At 41.9% G+C, this 14,184-nt stretch overlaps 1 long non-coding RNA gene across 1 annotated transcript; it reads right to left on the bottom strand.

The window, feature by feature from the left end:
- Nucleotides 1–2,447: 2,447 nt before the first annotated feature.
- LOC136155334 (uncharacterized) lies at nt 2,448–12,904 on the bottom strand. The gene is made up of 3 exons (XR_010660787.1): nt 12,784–12,904; nt 11,386–11,553; nt 2,448–2,698 (listed from the first exon to the last, which is right to left on the bottom strand). It is a non-coding gene; the product is annotated as an uncharacterized lncRNA (long non-coding RNA).
- Nucleotides 12,905–14,184: the final 1,280 nt, after the last annotated feature.

Genomic DNA, 14,184 nt, shown 5'->3' with positions numbered 1-14,184 from the left:
CCACCTAACAAGCTGAATTTGCAAAATTTGGGTTTCTGTGGACTACAGTGTGAAAAGCTAATCAACAAACTGGTCACAGTGATTACACTGTTACCTGTGTTAATCACACAGTGATTGCTTCTGTGGAGGGGACATGTGTAACTAAGAGACAGGGATGAAAAGTCAAAGTGTGAGTCGTTCAGTTGTGTCTGATTCTGTGACCCCCATGGACTATAGCCCACCAGACTCCTCTGTGCAGGAAATTCTCCAGACAAGAATACTGGAGTGGGTTGCCATTCCTTTTCCAGCGTGTCTTCCCAACCCAGGAACTGAAGCAGGGTCTCCTGCATTGCAGGCAGGTTCTTTTCCGTCTAAGCCACCAGGGAAGAGACAGGGACAGCATATTTATTTTCATTTCGTTTTCTCTTGCAGGTTTTGATATGTATACTGCACGCCGGTAATATCTGCTCAAGAATATAAATCTTTAAGTCTCTTCCTGACAAAACTACATTTTTTAACATTTAAAATAAGAGAAACCTAAAACAACTTCAGTACTTATTCAAAATCATGCTCATTACTTTTTAAATTCAACCAAGTAAGACATTATCTCAGTATCTTATTAGTGCCTACATTTGAAGCAAGTTACATGTTACAATGCTAGAAACACCCAAGATGATATGACAAGAAACAATCAGGCTTTGATAACATAAAAGCAGAATATGATTTTTTAAAACCACGTGTGTAGATCAGCCTTAGAAAACAATAAAAAGAAAACTGGTGTTGTTATATCAATCCCAGACAAACTAGACCTTCATGCAAAATGCACTTTCAGAATAAAAGTGGAATACTTCGTAACAGTAAGTCACTAAGCAGATATCACTATTACACATTTCTATCCAAATACTAGGCTTCCCTGATGGCTCAGCAGGGGAAGAATCTGCATGAGACACAGGAGATGTGGGTTCAATCCCTGGGTCGAGAAGATCCCCTGGAGAAGGAAATGGCAACCCACTCCAGTATTCTTGCCTAAAAAATCCCAAGGACAGGGGAGTTCGGAGGGCTACAGTCTAAAGGGTTGCAAAGTGTCAGACATGACTGAGCAACCAAGCACAGTGTATATATATGTTCATCTACTAGCAATGTCTCAAATAAATAAAGCAAAAGCTGAGAGAATACAAGGGGAAATATCTACAGTGGTAAACGGGATATTTTAATACACTCTTGTCTGTGTAATTGATACAAGCAAACAAAAGGTCACTTATGACCCTGAAGATTTGAAATACGGGATTAACCAGCAAGATCCAATGTAAATATATTAGAACACCACATTCAATAGCTATAGGGAAAAAAATAATATACTGGGGCCACAGTGCAGATCTCAAATGTTAAAGGTCTGAAATCACAGACCTTTGAAACACTGAGATTGTTCTCTGATGACATTGCTATGTTGTTAAGAGTTCTCTGATGACATATCTTATGTTGTTAGAAATAAAAGACATTTGAAAACAACTAGAAAATCTCCATGTGTTCAGAAATCGAGAAATATAATACATTCAACTTATCCAAGTGTTAAAGTAGATACCAGTGAAAATTAGAAACCATTTTAAAGTGAATTATAAAAGTACTATATATTAAAATTTGAGTAATGTTGCTAGCTGAAACAGTACTTAGAGGGAAATGCTCAGCCTTAAATGCATATATTTAAAAGGGAGAAATGCTGAAAAGTAGTGATCTACAAGAAGTTAGCAAAAGAACAAAAAAGTAAATCCCAAAAAGTAGAAGGAAGGAAATAAAGAGCGGAAATCAATGCAATAGAGAACAAATATGTAATAAAAAGAAAAGGAATCAGCAAGATTCAAAATTTGGTTCCTTTGAATGACTACTAAATTCCCAGGGAGACTGAATGAGGAAAAACAGAAGGTAGTTTTAGCCTATAACAGATACAATAAGATAATTCTTTACTGCAACCATTAAACGGATACTAATATTTATTATAAATAATTTTATGCTAGTAAATTTAAAAAGTTTAGATGAAAAGGACAACTTCTTAGGGGGAAAACTACCAAAATAATCAACAGAAAATCTGAGAAGGTTAAAAATTAAAAATCAAAGGAGTAATTAAAAATCTTTCCACAAAGAAAATTACCAGCCCAGATGGCTTCTCGGCCAGATTCTCACAGAAATTTAATGGAACAATTCAGTCCTACTTAAACTTTTTCAGAATAGAAAATGAGGGTCAGCTCATTTTATAAGGCTAGTATGAGATAACCGCTGATTTCAAATCCTGACAAGGACAATATAGGCCACCTCACTGATACAAAACTATTAACAGAATATCAAACTGAATCCAGAAATACATAAAAAGAGTAATACTGTAAAACCAAATTAGGTTTACCTCAGAAATCAGGTTAGGTTTAAGATTTTAAATAATATGTAATTCAATATATTAACATAGTGAAGGAGAAAAGTCATACAGTAATGAAAAGCTGCAACAACAACAAAAAAAGCATTAAATTCAAACAAACAGAACAAAACACAAAATTCTTAGTAAACCGGTACAGAAGGGAACTTCTTTAAACATGATGAAGGGTTTCACAGAAACAAAACAAAACGAACTTGAGCAAACAGGCCTGGAGGGAAATGCTGAAAGCTTCCTCTTGGAGACCGGGAACCAGAAGGGCAGGAGCTCTGGGGTGGTGGCAGCGCTGTGCGTCTTGACCTGAGCAATAAGTTCATGTGTGTTTGTGTGTTTGCAGTAACATGTAAAGTTCTCCATGGTGCTTTTATATACACCTTGAAATATATATTAAAGATAAAAAAGAAAAAAATATTTGGAAATAAAAGGCTAACCTAGCCTATCACTCAAGCTTGGCAACTCCGTAGGTCCTCACCTCCCCACCACCACCCAGCTACCGTTACTTTCAAACCAGTTAACATTTATTGGGCTTACAAGACATGGTACAATGTGGCAACATGTATCATGAACCTTAACAATGTCTAAGATGAAACCTTATTCCATTACATTACTCCAGTGCCAATCATTCCATTCTAAGGAAAAAGACAAAGAGAAAAAAATCCATGTGTTAAGACATTCACTGCCCACATGATGATAAAATAGAAAACCTAAACTAAATAACCAACTCCAGGAAACAATTAAGAAAAATAATTTTTACAATGGGATTATACAGTCAATAAAAATAAGATTTATCAAATATTCCAAGAAATGAATATAACCTAATTTTTAAAAAATTAGACATATACACATGTTTACACTGTAACAGGGGGGAAAAGTCATAGGCACAAAGAAGAAAGTGAAAGACAGAGGGAAGAAGAGAGGGACAGAGGGTACTGAAAGCGGGAGGGAAGGGTTGGGAGAGACGAAAACTCAACTGGTTTTCTTCATATGTTGAGCTTATGAATGTCATCTGTACTTCTGTATTTCCTGAATTTTCTTTAGTGACTACAGAAAACTTTAGTAATGGGGTACATAAGAGCTGAAGAAAATAATCACAAACCTAAGTAAAGTATCCTAAATATTTTAAAAAGTTCCTTCAAAGGGTAACTTTAAAATTTCATCTTTTATCTCAGTACCATTTTATTCAGATAAATTATTTAACATTTAAATTGTGTTAAGTCTATCATATGCTAGTTACTTAGCACAGAGAGAACTTTAATCATAATTAGTACTTAAAATAATATAACTTAAAAATAATAATTAGATTTCCAAAGATATATCATCTCCAATTTTCTGGCTAGAAAGTGAAAAGTGAAAGTGAAGCCACTCAGCTGTGTCCAGCTCTTTGCGACCCCATGGACTGTAGCCTACGAGGCTCCTCCATCCACGGAATTTTCCTGGCACGAGAACTGGAGAGAGTTGCTGTTTCTTTCTCCAGAGGATCTTCCCCACCCAGGGATCAAAGCCGGGTCTCCTGCATTGCAAGAAGATGCTTTTACCATCTGAGCCAAAAGGGAATTTCCCTTGAGGCTTCCCTGTGGCTCAGCTGATAAAGAATCCGCCTGCAATGTGGGAGACCTGGTACAGTCCATGGGGTCACAAAGGTCAGACACGACTGAGTGACTTTCTAGCTAGCTGCTGCTGCTGCTAAGTCGCTTCAGTCGTGTCCAACTCTGTGCAACCCCATAGACGGCAGCCCACCAGGCTCCCCCATCCCTGGGATTCTCCAGGCAAGAACACTGGAGTGGGTTACCATTTCCTTCTCCAAAGCACAAAAGTGAAAAGTGAAAGAGCAGTCGCTCAGTCGTGTCTGACTCTTCACGACCCCATGGACTGCAGCCCACCAGGCTCCTCCATCCATGGGATTTTCCAGGCAAGAGTAATGGAGTGGGGTGCCATTGCCTTCTCCAGACTTTCTAGCTAATAAAATCAAGTCTTTAAATGACCTTCAGAACTCCCCTTGGTCTACCCTGCCCACACCTACCCTCTGACCTGCCCTGCCACACACCCCCCACCCCCGCTTCAGCCACGGCCTCCCACATGCTGCTCTTCCAACATGCCAAGGACATTTCCACGTTAGAAGCTGCTGCTTGCTCTACCCGAACATTTCCTTCCAGATAGTTCCATGGCTTAATCCACTTCACTCAGAAAAGGGCTTCTCAAAAAGCCTTTGCTCACCAAACTACCTGAAGTATTACAGTATCCTGTTACTTTTTAATCCCCTGAATCTATCTTATTCTGCTTCAAAACCTGTGAGCTCCCTGACGTGTGTGTGCAACTGAGTGTGCACACATGAATAATGTCTATGCCCCTCGCTGATATTTAAGCTCAGGAAGCACAGCTCTACTTTGTTTACCATTGTGTCACATGACCTGCCAATAGCAGGCTTTCAAAAATACTTGTTGAAAGAACAAAAGATGGTAACTGGTTTTAGTTTTGCTGAGAAAATAATGATGGAACACTACTAGAATTCAGTAAAGCTTTCAAATGAATTCATTCTCAATCACAAGAGCATTACACACATACTTTGGTGGTAGGAGTACAACGTTCACAATTCAGGGTTCAGTAACAGGAAGGAATGGGGACTTCTTATGTTTCTCTGCCCCTTTCCATATCCTTCCTTCCTCTCATTCATTCATAAATGGTTACTGTGTACCACTAAGTCAGAGAGTATTCTACACATTAAGAACACACAGACAATTAAGGCAAGTTAATGCATGAGACATATGAGCATAATAACCATAGAACATGGCATGCAACAGAGTTCTGTGAAGTTGTAACATAACAGAGGAAGTAATCCACTTTTAGGGGCAGGTGTTCAGGGAAGTTTCAACAGTGATGACATTCAACAAACACTTGCAAAACCAAATAACAAAAGATATGCTTCATTTGACTTTACATATGAAATGAGAGTATTAAGTCTGAAAGTGCTACAGTAATTTGCTACCATGAGATAAGCTCGCTTGAGAGCGAAACCAAAACAAGAGGAATGCCAGAGCAGGACCAGAGAAACTAAGCCAAGTCCTTGATGATTTCAGACTGGATGAAGCCCCAGATGAAGTTCAAGGACAAGACCTAATCATGCCCTTTACTGTGTAGCCAGTCTGAATTTGGTTTTCTGTCACTTGCAATATAAGTATACAGAGGAATCTCAGCGAATTCTTTGAAAAAAACCAAAGCATTTGTTTTTTCAGTGTACAGGGGCACTATTGGTATTCTGGAAGGGACAATTCTTGTTTTGCAGGCAAACATCACAGGACACTTGGTATATCTCGTCTCTACCAGACCCACAGATTTCCAAACACCACTCATCTTCAAGAAGAGCCAGAGGTCTATTCCCTGTTAGTTGCTACCTGTATCCATTCCTCACAGTGCACGCGTAAATGTTCTTAACAACAACCTTAAAAGAACTGGGATATACCACTCAAATATACTAATTTTATATAGTAATCCATTTTAATTAGTCATTCATGACTATCTAAATGACTGATTCAGTCCTAAGCACAGCTTATACCTGCTCTTGAGATAAGCAGTGCTTTAAGAATGCCACTACTATCTGAAAATTCTCATTCATTTAAGCTTACTTCTCCATACAATATTATCAATATATGTCACTGACAATGTTGGTTATCTTCCCTGTAGCCATTCATCTAATTACTTCCTAGACTGAAATGCTAGATATTGGTTTTTCTAGTCCCCTTGCAACTAGGGCATAAGTAATAAGGCCAAAATGAAACCTGATACAGGCTTTCTGTAAAAGGTTTACTTGCTTCATCAAGAGATGAGAGGGCAAACTTCCTCCCGTCTTTGGTGGTTGTGTCAGAATGTGATGCCTGGAGCAGAAAGAGAAACATGCAACTATGAAAGGATAAACCTGAGCACAAAGGTCGCCACACTACAGATAAAGATGGAAAGCACTTGGATTCAATCTAGAGGGGAAGCCAGTCTGAGCAGGAACCCAAATGGGAGGGCAGTTTAGAGGAAACGGAAACACAGAACCTCTGTGCTGACTGAGGACTGAGGACTGAGCAAAGCCAAGCTTATGCACAAACTGCCCTTTAAACTAATCCTACCTATGCCTTTGCCAATTACCTGAGCTAATACACTTCTTCTGTTTTTAAATCCTATTTGCATCCTAACTGATACAGGAAACAGCTATGTTTAGGGGAAAGAGCAAAATCGAGACACTGCAGGGAATGTAAAGAAACTTTCAGACATAAGAGAATCAGGAACTATAAAGCCAAGAAACAAGAAATCAGATCATTTCATTCCTATGGAGTATATTTCAGAAGCGGTCTAAGAAAACCATGGCTGATTGAGATAAGGCTGTTAGCTTTGGTAATTTGATCATCAAGATGACTTTTTAAAAACCAATTTCGGTGCTGTGATGGTAAGGGAAGTCAGAGTGCAAAGGAAAGAATAATTTACACTTTTAAGAACTCCATAATGCACCAAACCCTTGGAAAGACATGTAACGTGTGTTAAACTCCGTCGATTACAACTCTGTGACGTAAGTATAACATTCTGTGGTGTCCTTAGTCGCTCAGTCTTGTCCAACTCTTTGTGACCCCATGGACTATAGCCCACCAAGCTCCTCTGTCCATGCTGACTCTCCAACAAGAATACTGCATTGGGTTGCCATGTCTTCCTCGTATAACATTCTACTTTACAGACAAAGAATACAGCCTGAGTAGTAAGTTGCCCACAGCCACACAGACAGTAACTGGTTTCAGTAGACTTCAAAATCAGATCTTTGAAGCTTAAAAGTAAACGTCCTTCCTACTATACCCCTTCATGGATCACAGACTCGTCGTGGTGAAGGGGCTTGTGTAACTCAGTGAAGCCATGGGCCATGCCGTGCAGGGCCAGCCAAGACAGACGGGTCCTGGTGAAGAGTTCCGACAAAACGTGGCCCACTGGAGGAGGGAACGGCAAACCACTCCAGCAGTCCTGCTGCGAGAACCCCACGAACAGCATGAGGCAGAAAAATAAGACACCGAAGATGAGCACCACAATCAAAAGGTGTCCAATATGCTCCTGGGGAAGAGTGGAGGGCAGTCTTTAGTTCCAGAAAGAATGAAGTGGCTGGACCAAAGCGGATATGACGCTCAGTTGTGTGGATGTGTCTGATGGTTAAAGTCAAGTCCGACGCTGTAAAGAGCTATTGCTCTTTTTTTGCATGGGAACCTGGAATGGCAGGTCCGTGAATCAAGGCAAATCGGATGTGGTGAAGCAGATGGCAAGAATGAATATCTTAGGAATCACTGAACTAATATGGATGAGAATGGGTGAATTTAATTCAGATGACTGTTATATCTACTACTGTGGGCTAGAATCCCTTAGGAGAAAGGAAGTAGCCCTTAATAGTCAACAAGAGTTCTAAATGCAGTACTTGGGTGCAACCTCAAGAAAAAAAAAATAATCTAAGTTCATTTCCAAGGCAAACTGTTCAATATCAGTGTTATCTTAAGTCTCTGCCCCAACCACTAATGCCAAAGAAGCTGAAGCTGAACAGTTCTGTGAAGTAGAACTGCTGTAGTTCTCGAACTACACCTTCTAGAACAAACACCAAAAAAAAAAAAAAAAAAAAAAAAGATGTCCTTTTCATCACAGGGGATTGGAATACAAAATAGGAAGCCAAGAGACACCCAGAATAATAGGCAAGTTTTGCCTTGGAGGGCAAAAGCAGGGCAAAGGCTAACAGAGTTTTGTCAAAAGAACACGCTGGTCATAGCAAACACCCTTTTCCAACAACCAAGAGACAGCTATACACACGGACATCACCAGATGGTCAATACCAAAATCAGATTATGTTCTTTGCAGCTGAAGATGGAAAAGCTCTACACAGACAGCAAAAAGAAGACCTGGAGCTGTCTGTGGCTCAGGTCGTGAGCTCCTAATAGCAAAATTCAGGTTTAAAGTGAAGAATGTAGGGAAAACGACTAGGTCATTTAGATACGACCTAAATTAAATCCCTTATGATTATACAGTGGAGGTGACAAATGGATTCGAGATGAGATCTGGTAGAGAAAGTGTCTACCAGATTCGTAAAACTGAAAGAGGTTCATATATGAGTTTATTGAAAGAGATTCATATGTTTTATATGAGTTTATATACGAGGTTCATCACTGGAAAGAGGTTCGTAAAATTGTATAGGAGGCAGTGACCAAACTAGTCCAAGAAAAAGAAATGCAAGAAGCTTAAGTGATTGTCTGAGGAGACATTAGAAAGAGCTGAGGAAAGGAGAGAAGTGAAAGGCAAGGGAGAAAGGGAAAGATATACTCAACTGAGTGCAGAGATCCAGAGAATACCAAGAAGAGATAAGAAACCCTTCTTAAGTGAACAATGCAAAGAAAACAACACAATGGGAAAGACTAGAGATCTCGTCAAGAAAACTGGAGGCATCAAGGGAACATTTCATGCAAGGATGGACACCATAAAGGACAGAAATGGTACGCACCTAATAGAAGGAAAAGATATCAAGAAGAGGTGGCACGAATACACAGAGAACAGTACACCAGTCACTGTGGTCACTCACCCAGAGCCAGACATCCTGGAGCGTGAAGTCAAGGGGGCCTTAGGGAACATTACTACCAACAAAGCTAGTGGAGGTGACGGAATCCCAGTTGAGCTATTTGAAATTCTAAAGGATGATGCTGCTAAAGTGTTGCACTCAATATGTCAACAAATTTGGAAAACTCAGTAGTGGCTACAAGACTGAAAAAGGTCACAGTTTTCATTCCAATCCCAAAGAAAGGTAATGTCAAAGAATGTTCAAACTACCATACAATGGCACTCATTTCACATGCTAACAAGGTTACGCTCAAAATCCTTCAAGCTAGGCTTCAAAAGAATGTGAACCTAGAACTTTCAGATGTACAAGCTAGGTTTTGAAAATGCAGAGGAACCAGGGAGCAAACTGCCAACATTTGTTCGATTATAGAGAAAGCAACAGAATTCCAGAAAAACGTCTGCTTCTGCTTCATTGACTGCGCTAAAGCCTTTGAATGTGTGGATGGTAACAAACTGTGGAAAATTCTTAAAGAAACACCAGTACCAGACCACCTTACCTGCCTCCTGAGAAACCTGTATGCAGGTCAAGAAGCAAGTTAGAATCGGACATTGAACAACTGACTGGGAAAGAGTTATAATAAAGCTGTATCTTGTCACCCTGCTTATTTAACTTCTATGCAGAGTACATCATGAGAAACACTGGGTTGGATGAAGCACAAGCTGGAATCAAGACTGCTGGGCGAAATATCAATAACCTCAGATATGAAGATGATATCACTCTAAGGGCAGAAAGTGAAGAGAAACTAACGAGCCTTTTGATAAGGGTTAAAGAAGAGCATGACAAAGTTGGCTTGAAACTCAGCATTCAGAAAACTAAGATCATGGCATCTGGTCCCATCACTTCATGGGAAATAGATGGGGAAACAGTGGAAACAGTGTCAGACCTTTATTTTTGGGGGCTCCAAAATCACTGTGGATGGTGACTGCAGCCATGGAATTAAAAGATGCTTGCTCCTTGGAAGAAATGCTATGACAAACCTCAACAACATACTAAAAAGCAGAGACATCACTTTGCCGACAAAGGTCCGTCGAGTCGAGGCTATGGTTTTTCCAGTGGTCATGTATGGATGTGAGAGTTGGACCATAAAGACTGAGTGTCAAAGAATTGAGAATTGTGGTGCTGGGGAAGGCTCTTAAGCGTCCTGGGACTGCAAGAAGATCAACCAATCCTAAAGGAAATCAACCCTGAATATTCACTGGAAGCACTGATGCTGAAGCTGAAGCGCCAATACTTTGGCCACCTGATGCGAAAAGCCAACTCACTGGAAAAGACCCTGATGCTAGGAAAGACTGAAGCCAAAAGGAGAAGGAGGTGGTAGAGGATGAGATGGCTAGGTAGTGTCACCGACTCAATGAACATAAATTTGAGCAAACCCCAGGAGGTAATGGAGGACAGAGGAGCCTGCCATGCTGCAGTTCTTGGTGTTGCAAAGAGTTGGACACAACTGAGCGACTGAACAACAACTACACCAGGCTCCTAGGATTAAAGAATAAAAATACAGTGGCACAGCAGGCTCAAAATTCAGACTGGCTTCTGTGAGCTGCACGGCACACAGCACGGTGTTTGGCAGCCCTGGCAAAGGTATATTTAAGCATGCATGGAGGCTAGAGAGGGCAAAACTTAAAAAGGAGTGATCATGGATAATTACTGAGAAAGAAAGATAAAGAGGGATGATCATGGACACATCTGGAGAAGGTTGCTCTTGAAGAAAAGGAAGGACAATTCCTTCTTTTCAGAGAAGAGTAAATAGAGAAATGATATCAGGATAGAAAAGATTATACCTCAGATGCTTGAGATTTTTCTCAGGAAAGGAAAAGATCAAGTTATTTGCTATAAACACTTTCATGAAGTAAGACAAAAAAAAAAAACCCTCACAATCGACATTATAGATCTGGAGGATAACAGAACACTAACTGGTATGAAAACAATCCAAAATCCTCACACAACTGTCTCTTGTATCCTTCAGGGATCAAGATAGTGATTAGGCCTGTTCAGAACTGGGCACTAGAAAGATAAATTGACATAAAGTTAAGTATTCTAAGGTATCAATGATGGGCTGGTAAAAACTGATGACCATGGGATCCTGGTGACTAGGGGAGGCAAATGAAAAGAGCAGTAGGCTAAAGAATTGAATGAATAGACACAAAGACGGAAGGGTTCCTAAAGACAGGAAGAGGGGAAGAAAGAGAGAGAGAAAACGGGTTCCATAAGTGTGGAAGAGTGCTTGTTTGTGGTCAGACAGGTCTTGACACAATGCCTCAGGCAATGAGCTACTGCCTAGGGCTGAGCACTACCCCGTCAGCTAAAAGCACAGAATTGAGAGACAAGTGCCTGTAAAAACACGCAGTCCTCGGGTGCAGGAAACAAACAGGCTTACCTGGTGGCGCTAGTGGTAAAGAACCCACCTGCCAACGCAGGAGACAGAAGAGATGTGGCTCTGATCCCTAGGTCGGGAAGGTCCTGTGGAGGAGGAAATGGCAACCTGCTCCAATATTCGTGCCTGGAGAAGTCCCATGGACAGAGGAGTCTGGCTGTCCTGTGGAGACTGCAAGGAGATGGACGTGACTGAAGCGACTTAGCATAGCACAGCAACAAACAAGTGAATGAATCTGCCCGTACAGGAATCAAACACTTAAAATATCTCCTCTCCTTTTAAAATGAACAATTCTATCTCCAAATTTAAGAAATTCATCAAGAGGCTAAAAGTCTACAATAAAGGTTAAGGCAGATGTGTGTCAGGAGGTAGAACAAAAAGTTAAATCTGTCAGGCCAATTGTAACCCACCTGTTAAAAGACTTTTAGCATAAATTTCCAATAAGGCAACAACAGTTTGTGCTTTAGAAACTCTGGAGAGCACCTAGCATGGCTTCAAAAAAAGGATATCACTCAATTTAATTTTAAAAGCTCCACCCATTGCAATCTCAGTGGACACACTACCATTTATACTCATAGCTTCATTTTTCACCATTCTGCTGCTCTTGACACATTATCCAATTACAGGAAAAAATTGGGAAAAATCAGACATGGCAACCTCCACTACCACATCCCTCCTTCAGTTTGCACTTTTTACACCATTAATTCTGACTACTCTTGCCCTAGTAATAAATGAAGAAGAAATGACACTGGCACAATCTAAATTTTGCAGAAAATATCAAGTACAAGAAAGATTGCCAAGTAGTACTAATAACAATTGAGAACCCAAGAAATTTGAGAAGTTTCAAGTTTAAAAAGCGTTTTCTCCATTTCAGTCCTTTCCAAATAAAACAAAGGGCTTGGACAACACAAGATTGTGAAGCTTCAATGGACCATTTAGCCTAACAGTGAATAAAAGAATCACTAAAATCGCTTATCCTTTCTTGGGCTATTACATTTCTTACCCTCACAAAGCCTTCTTTTAAAACCAGGACCACTTCTCAATTCTTTCCCTGGATCTAGTATACATATGTCCCTCCGTCCGCCCCCCCACCTCCAAAAAATGTTTAGAGACCGAAGACTCGCTGTAGTCAGAAAAGGATTAATTTAGATGAAGAATCACTTGCCGTCACTGGCACCATTCCTCAAAACCATCAAAGTCTCCTGGGGGCTGGATCCCCCCGACAAGATGAACAAAATCCACTGGCGTCTGGATAGCAAGCTTTTCTTTGTAAGTCTATAAGCCTGGGAAAGCTTTCCAGACAGTTAAAAAGACTTCTCAAGGAAGCAAAAGGTCGAGACCAGGAAGATGGGGAGGTGACTTGCCCCAAGAGGAGACACCGAAGCTTGCAGCTTCACCCACCTGCCAGACGCTCGCCCCGCGGACAGAAGCACGGACGCAGCCCGGGCGCTTCCTCTCCTGCCGGACACAGCCCCTGCCGCCGCCGGAGCTCCGGACCCGACAGCACAGGGCGGTAGCGAAGTAGGCAAAGCGGCGACCGCACTCGAGCAGACGGGGGTGTACGTAGGGGGCGCCGGGGGGCTCGGGAAGGCAGCTCTGTGCTTGACCTTCCTCACCGGTGGCCAACGGCGCTCCCTGGGAACAGCATCCCGCCTCGGCCCGCTGCAGCGGCCGGGCTTCCTGCGGCCACAACGCGCCCCCGCGCTACTCGGCCGCCGCCATCTTGTCGGAGGCGGGAAAGACCGCACTGCGCAGGCGCGCGCCGACGCTGCCGGCTCCCCGCCATAACGCGCAGGCGCGGGGGGCGCTTCCCACCCCACCCCCCACCCCCACCCGCCGAGGCCGTCTTCCGCAAAGCCGTCTGCTCCCTCGCACGGGTGCTGCCAGGCTTAGTGGCCAGCCACAAACTGCACCGCAGCCGAGTTAATAGACCCTTCTGCACACCTCACAGTCAGTCATTGTGTAAAACCCTATCTGTGTGCCAGGTCCCGGGACAGGCGCTGGTGAACGATTAGTAAAACGCGGCTTCAGCGCTAACTGCTACTGCTGCTAAGTCGCTTCAGTTGTGTCTGACTCTGTGCCACCCCATAGATGGCAGGTCACCAGGCTCCCCGGTCCCTGGGATTCTCCACGAAAGAACACTGGAGTGGGTTGCTATTTCCTTCTCCAATGCATGAAACTGAAAGTGAAGTCGCTCAGCCCTGTCCGACTCTTAGCAACCCAATGGAATGCAGCCCACCAGGTTCCTCCGTCCTCCACAATTCTTGTTTCTTACCTGCACACCACCTTCGCTCTCTTGCCCCTTTGATTTTAATAACTTAAAACATACCTCTTCCAGGAAGTCCTTACTCTCACACAATTTGGTTAGTTCTTTTCTAATACCTCGCCTTACCTCTTTAAGCTTTATTTCATTCATTGTAAATTCAACAAGGAATATTTGAGTTTCATTTATATTCTAGATATGGTTCTAGGTTATAGCAATAAGGAAAATAAACTCATGGGACTTCTATTTTAGGGGAGAGTATAAAACAAACAAACAAAAAAAACAAACTTCAAAAAATCAACAAAATAACGTTTGATAGTGGTGAGGGATGGGAAGAGGAAAAAACCACCAAAAGTTAATGTTGGGTGAGGGGTGGTAATTAGCGATCTCTCTCCAGAGATGACACTTGATCTGAGGCCTGACTGACCACGGGGGCCAGAAGCTATGAGAATCATCCAGCCAGAGCGTTCTAGACAGAAGAACAGCAAATGCAGCAAACCTCTCATTCTTGAGGTGGGAGTGAGACCAGCACATAAAGG

Source organism: Muntiacus reevesi, unplaced genomic scaffold, assembly GCF_963930625.1.
Source record: "Muntiacus reevesi unplaced genomic scaffold, mMunRee1.1 SCAFFOLD_120, whole genome shotgun sequence".
NCBI lineage: Eukaryota > Metazoa > Chordata > Mammalia > Artiodactyla > Cervidae > Muntiacus > Muntiacus reevesi.
Note: the sequence above shows the minus strand (reverse complement) of the source record. Positions and strands in the feature narration are given on the sequence as shown.